General features: G+C 36.9%; 2 pseudogenes; both read left to right on the plus strand.

Annotated features, from left to right (window-relative positions):
- Positions 1-3,063: 3,063 nt before the first annotated feature.
- LOC122223617 lies at positions 3,064-4,003 on the plus strand (annotated as a pseudogene).
- Positions 4,004-6,566: 2,563 nt separating this feature from the next.
- On the plus strand, positions 6,567-7,174 carry LOC122225401 (annotated as a pseudogene).

Here is a 7,174-nt window from a genome sequence, read left to right on the forward strand (position 1 = left end):
AAAAATTTTTTTTATGTTTATTTTTGAGAGAGAGACAGAGTGCGAGCAGGGAAGGGGCAGAGAGAGACAGAGACACAGAATACAAAGCAGGCTCCAGGCTCTAAGCTGTCAGCATAGAGCCCGAAGCAGGGCTCAAAACCACCAACCGTGAGATCATGATCTGAGCCAAAGTGGGACGATCAGCCCACTGAGCCACCCAAATGACCCTCTTTTGCAGTTCAAGTGTGTTCTCTGGTCCTACAAAATTGGCCTGTCAGTATTCACTTTCAGATGTTCACATGAAGTCTTCCTTATCTATTAATACCTTTCTTCACAGCTCTTTGTGCATTCCTACAAAGGGTTTAATCAGTAGCCAGAATGTGTAAATCTGTCATGGTATTATTTTTCAAAAATGTTTTAAAATTGATAGGAATGTAAGAGGAAAAAAGCAAAAGCAAAAAAAAAAAAAAAAAAAAACCTTGAAATTGTGGTAAAAATACAGTGCACTGACACATTATTACCTATGGAAGAGTAATATACACTATTTTTATTCCTGGATCTCCAATGCCAGTAAAATAGTACAGAAATTTCAATTTTCAGAATGATATTTTCTATTGGATAAGAATGCCTTTTGGGACTTCCAGGTGTTAGGAAAAACTAGCACTTTCAATGAAAAGGAAACCCTGATCAAAGACAAGTGATGTTATTGAGCAGAAATGATCTTAATTAAAAGAATGAACGTTAAAGAAATTTAATGAAAGTAATTTTATTTAAAGATTATTTATTTATTTTGAGAGAGAGAGAGAGAGACAGTGTAAGTTGAGGAGGGGCAGAGAGAGGAAGAGAGAGAGAATCCCAAGCAGGCTTTGGGCTGGCAGCATGGGGCTTGACCCCAAACCATAATCTCATGACCTGAGCCAAAACCAAGAGTTAGACACTCCACCAACAGAGCAACCCAGGCGCCCTTAAGGAAAGTAATTTTAAAATAATATTTTATGATGTTTTTAAAAATTATATATCCAAAAATATTGGGCTCCTTTACATGTCCTTTGTTATAAATTTACTCAGTACAGGGAATTTAGGTCCAGTAGGTAAATACACTCTGAAAAGTAGATAAAGTAGGCAACTACAGCTTGTAAAAGAAAGACACAACCTACATAATGCAGGTAGGAATTGGACATACAATGGAGAATCTCACCTGTTGGTGTGATTCAACAACAAACTCAACATCACTTAATTAATGAATTAAACAAGTGTTTATTTTAAGCCTACTGTGACTCTTCTGGGCATTAGATTGTGTTACATGGTTTTGAAGGCAACACTGCATCCTAACTTTCAGACACGCACAATGTGGTGAGGAGTTCACAGGAGATGTCAGCACAGATGTTTGGTGGGCTGGGAAGAATAAGTCTAAGATTCTTAGGGGACTGACTCCTACTAAGGGTATTAAACCTAGTGTTGTGAAGTTGGGAAGAAGGTGATTTGAGGTGTCATTGAAATCCGCTACCCACAAGGCTAGTTACATATACATATTTTATTTAAGGCAAGTTTCACAATCATTCTCAGAAAGATTACTGTTACTAAGGAGAGGCAGAGAAACTAAGCGGCCATTGGCAGCCATTGGTAGCAGTGTTGAAGTGCAGCAAATTTCTACATGTGGTGATTGTATCTTAGCTGATTGAGAGAAGTGAATTGTTGGAGGGCAGAGAGTGTGATGGAAAGCAGGAAGCAGATACACCATGGTGGCGAGAGGTCACCATGGTCATAAAGTGGAAAAACAAAGCTAAGATTTTCACAGGTACAATACATCCAGGTGATTCCACCTCATTTTTGTTGTTGTTATTGTTCCTATGTGATTCTCTCCGTGTTCATTTATTCATTACTATTTATTTTAGGTAAATCTTTTAAAAAAAGACACCATCTAATCCCAGAGGTTTTCAGCTCAGGGGTTAGAGAACATTTTCTCCACTGAGCAATCTTATTATGGCTTTTTTAAAATACTAAGCATGCTTCTAAACGCTTCATATATATTAACTCATTTAATACTCATGATGACTTTGTAAGATAGGCCTGTATACAGAGAAATAAACTGTATTTATACAAGTAACACAGAGAGACCACATGGCTTCATACCTAATAAGTGGCTTGGAATCAAACCTAGATATCGTCACTCTTCCTTACGGAAATAACTATGATAATATCATTTAAATTTTGTTTTAAAAAAAGAAATTAAAACTATTTTGAAACCATATGCAAATAAAGAAATTAAACTATTTACCCCATCTTCTTGCAGAGCACTTATGTAACTCTTTAACTGAGGGAAATTCTTCAACAACAACAATAATAATGTTTTAAATAGAAGGAAAAATCATTTGTATAGGAACATGGGTCATAATAATTACACATAGGCTGAAAAATTATAAAATATTGCCAGGGATTCAGATGTGATCAAGCTCAGTTCTAAGCTCTTCCAGCTTAAATTATTTTCTGCCTCTTTCTTGCCTGTAACTCTAACACCTAAGGTTGCTGGTAGTGATGACTGTAATATATCTGACTTTGTGAGGTACTAGGAAGAATTGTAAAAGCTGAGCGTTAGCAAAAGTTGATCAGTGCTGAAGGACAAAACACACTCTATATTAAAAAAATACAGTATCTTTCCATTTTTTAGGATTCTCAGTGTAATTAAGGTTTAAGTCACAGAGAAAAAGAAACTGGTGTACAATTGGAACAAAAGCACAAAGTAGTTCTCACAGGAAAGAAACGTCACAGGCATGTCTCTGAAAGTTAAAAGGTAATATTTGGAGTGAGAAAAGCCTGGGGAAAAACCCTGCTCTAGCACTTCAAGTTTTGTGATATTGAACGTTTTCAAACCTGCCTAAACAAGCGTTTTCTCCTACAAAACAGAAGAAATTAACAGGTCATTGCTATTATCAATTCACTTAAAATTTCCCCTGCAAAGGAAATGACATACTATTTAAGCAAAATTCTGGCTTCACACTTGGACTTTTGTTAACCACTCTTCGAGTTTGTTCCTCGGGCTTTCTTCGGGAGGTTTGGAGAAAACAATAAATAAGCAACTGAGGAATGAGAAACCACACAGAAATAACAGAGTTTATCCTCCTGGGATTGTCAGATGACCCACAGCTTCAGGTGGTGATCTTTGTCTCTCTGCTCGTCACCTACATGCTCAGCATCACTGGCAACCTGACCATTATCACCCTTACCCTGCTGGATTCCCACCTCCAGACCCCCATGTATTTCTTCCTCAGAAACTTCTCCTTATTAGAGGTTTCATTCACAACTGTCAGCATACCCAAGTTACTGGGCACCATGATGACTGGAGATAAAAACCATTTCCTTTAATGACTGCATTGCTCAGCTATTTTTTTACATTCTCTTGGGAGTCACTGAATTTTACCTTCTGGCCGCCATGTCCTATGACCGTTACATTGCCATCTGCAAACCTCTGCATTACATGACCATCATGAATCACAGAGTCTGCATACTCCTTGTCTTCTCTTCGTGGCTAACGTCATTCTTAATCATATTCCCCGCACTCATGTTGCTCCTAAACCTTAATTACTGTAGGTCTAATATTATTGACCATTTTACCTGTGATTATTTTCCCCTGCTGCAACTTTCCTGTTCAGACACAAAATTCTTAGAGGCGCTGGGGTTTTCCTGTGCTGTGTTCACTTTAATGTTCACTTTGGCCTTGATATTTCTGTCTTACACACATATCATCAGAACAATTTTAAGAATTCCTTCTACTAGTCAGAGGAAAAAGGCCTTTTCCACATGTTCATCCCATATGATTGTCATCTCCATCTCCTATGGCAGCTGCATTTTCATGTACATTAATCCATCAGCAAAAGACACAGTGTCTCTGAGCAAGGGAGTTGCTGTGCTAAACACCTCAGTGGCCCCCATGCTGAACCCCTTTATTTACAGCCTAAGGAATCAGCAAGTCAGGCGAGCCTTCACGGACAGGGCAAGGAAGATAGTATTTTTCTCAAGCAAATGAAATGCTGTGGTGTCATAAATTAGACACACTTGCACAGCAATTTAAAATATACAAACATGAAATTCAAGGAACTTCTTCAAATCACAATGGGCTTCCTGTCATCCTTATACTTTTGTTCTCTGTTTTTAACAGCTTACAAGCACTATAATATATTTCCCATTCAATTGCAGTAATTTCATACGTCTTTCTAAAGGTTCCATTTTCTGAACACTTTGTTAGTTGCAACTTCTTGAGCAATAATTGTTTTATAAAATAAAGTTGTACTTTAAGTTTTGTTTAGGAAAACCATTATCACCAGGAATGGAGGGGACACTGTGTAAATACTGTTATGATATTTTACTTACTCTATACAGAAAACACAATTTTATTATTTCATTGATATTTGACAGAATTTCCCTTAAACATCTTGCCATTTCTCTAGGGAAAAAATTATTCAAATGCCATATGATTTATGGAACATGTGAATGCTTTCATTTAAAAACCAAGAAATACTGCTCACTTAACGGAGTATGTGCATGTAATTTACCTATTGGCTAAAAGAAGTGTAGATCTTTAATAATATAAATACATCTTCATATTTCCAAATCCTGTACTCAGTAGATATAGGTAGATATACAGGTAAACATACATATGCATATACATGTGTACACATATTGTGTGACAATAGTGAAGCAATATCTATTTTAGATATGTAAGATAAGTCACTTTCTCTAATTCCATGGAGGGTAAGCTCCATTTTCTGACTATGCTGAAATACATATGTATAGCTTCTTCTCTAGTTTTGGACAAGTTTCCAACAGGAAATGTATCTAAATTATTTAATGCCTAAACAAAATCATTTAGGTTTCATAGAAAATAAAAGCTTCATAAGAAGAAAATTTATCCATTTCATATAAAATGAAATATCACCTGATAATATTCTTCCACTCACTCTATGTAAGGCATTAAGTGCCTAAAGTATTTTGGAAAGATGTGTATGTGTGTGTGTGTGTGTGTGTGTGTACATTAAATAAGAATTGTGGAAACTTAAAATGTAATCTAAATTATATGAACTACTTTTTAGTAATAGAAAATATACTACAATCCTAATTAGTAGCCCAACATGCCTAATGATCACTATGTAATTTATTCAATTGAGGAATACATCACAGGAGTTGTTGAGAAACAAACAAAATATAGAAAAATGAAGGAGACTCAAAATGTAAGGGAAAACCTATGCATGGTTTCTCAATTTCATCTTCTCTGAAGTATAATTTGTATGCTAAATAAGGCAAATAGTTGGCAAACTGAGGGTTTCTATAACCTCTCAACATATTCTTCCCCATTGATAAGGCAGGTGTCAGATAAATCTGGCATATATAATGTACTTAGGGATGGAAATGAACCTGTCAGGCATATAGTATAAACAGCTAACAATAAATAGCAGTGATTGTTATTGTTAATATTGGTCTTTATATCTAACCGCTATAGTTTGGAATCAGTACAAATTATATTTATTAAGTGGTGAGAATATTTAACACAAGATCTACCCTCTTATTTCTTAAAAAGCACAATATAGTATTAACTGTAAGCAAATGTACTACAGCAAACAATGTTCTTCAACAATATTCATCTTCAACATTCTCAGAACTTATTCCTCTAACAGAACTTAACTTTTTTCTTCTTAATGTGTATTTCTGAGTGAGTGTGTGTGTGTGAGAGAGAGAGAGAGAGAGAGAGCGAGCGCATGAGTGGGGGAGGGGCAGAGAGAGAGGGAGACAAAGAATCCAAAGCAGGCTTCAGGCTCTGAGCTGTCAGCACAGAGCCTGACACAGGGCTTGAACTCATGGCCAAAATTTCATGATGTGAGCCAAAGTCAGACACTTAACCAACTGAGCCACCCAGGAGCCCCACAGAATGGAACTCTATAGCAGCTACCATCAATTCCCCATTGGCCACTCCAACCTGTCCCAAGGCAGCCACCATCTATCCTCCATTTCTATGAGTTTGACCAATTTTAACACTTCATAAAAGTGGATTTATCCTTTTTTTGTTCTTCTGTCATGTGACTGACTTATTTCATCTAACCTAATGTTCTCCAAATCCATTAACACTGTCACATATTGTTAAAAAAAGAGGAAAGAAAAGAGAAGGAAATGAACAAGCACAAAATGATCAGTTTGTCCTGCTGGGCCTTTATGATGATCCTGATCTTCTGATTGTGATTTTCATCTTTTTATTCATCACATACATATATGTGTCACTGGAAACCTGACTAATCATCACTCTAACCTGGTGATGTGTGTACATTAAATAAGAATTGTGGAAACTTAAAATGTAATCTAAATTATATGAACTACTTTTTAATGATTTTAATTTTTTTTAATGTTTATTTATTTTTGAGACAGAGAGAGACAGAGCATGAATGGGGGAGGGGCAGAGAGAGAGGGAGACACAGAATCGGAAGCAAGCTCCGAGCCATCATCCCAGAGCCTGACGCGGGGCTCGAACTCACGAACCGTGACATCGTGACCTGAGCTGAAGTCGGACGCTCAACCGACTGAGCCACCCAGAAGAATTTTTCTTTCTTTTCATGGAGGTGGCTGAACTTCCCATCCTAATTGCCATGTCCCTTGACCACTATGTTGCCATTTGCAAACCCCTTCATTACACAACCATCAAAAACAGGAATCTCTGCAACCTGTTTACGCTCTGTGCATGACTGGGCATGTTTCTGGTCATTTATGCTACCCCTTATACTTCTGCTCCAGCCGGATAACTGTGCTTCTAATATCACTGACCACTTTGCATGTGACTAGCTTTCCCTTGTACAACCATATTCTCAGATGCAAGGTTCCTAGAAGTAATTGGCCTTTGCTTTGTTTGGATTACTTCGCTATTCACTTTGGCGTTTGTGATTTTGTCCTACATGTATATCACGTCTGTCAGTCAGACAAGAAAAAGTTTTTCTCCTCTTGTATTTCTCACATGATTGTTACCTCCATTTCCAAATATGCTAATTATTCTGCAGGAAAAAAGGCCATCACTGACAAAAGTAGTAGCTATTCTCAATAACTCCTTTGTCCCCATGTTGAAACACTTCACGTACCCCTTAAGGAACCAGAAAGTACACAAACCTTCAAAGATATGGTCCTTAAATTACTGTTTCACACAAATACATCAAAATTTTGA

Source organism: Panthera leo, chromosome B4, assembly GCF_018350215.1.
Source record: "Panthera leo isolate Ple1 chromosome B4, P.leo_Ple1_pat1.1, whole genome shotgun sequence".
NCBI lineage: Eukaryota > Metazoa > Chordata > Mammalia > Carnivora > Felidae > Panthera > Panthera leo.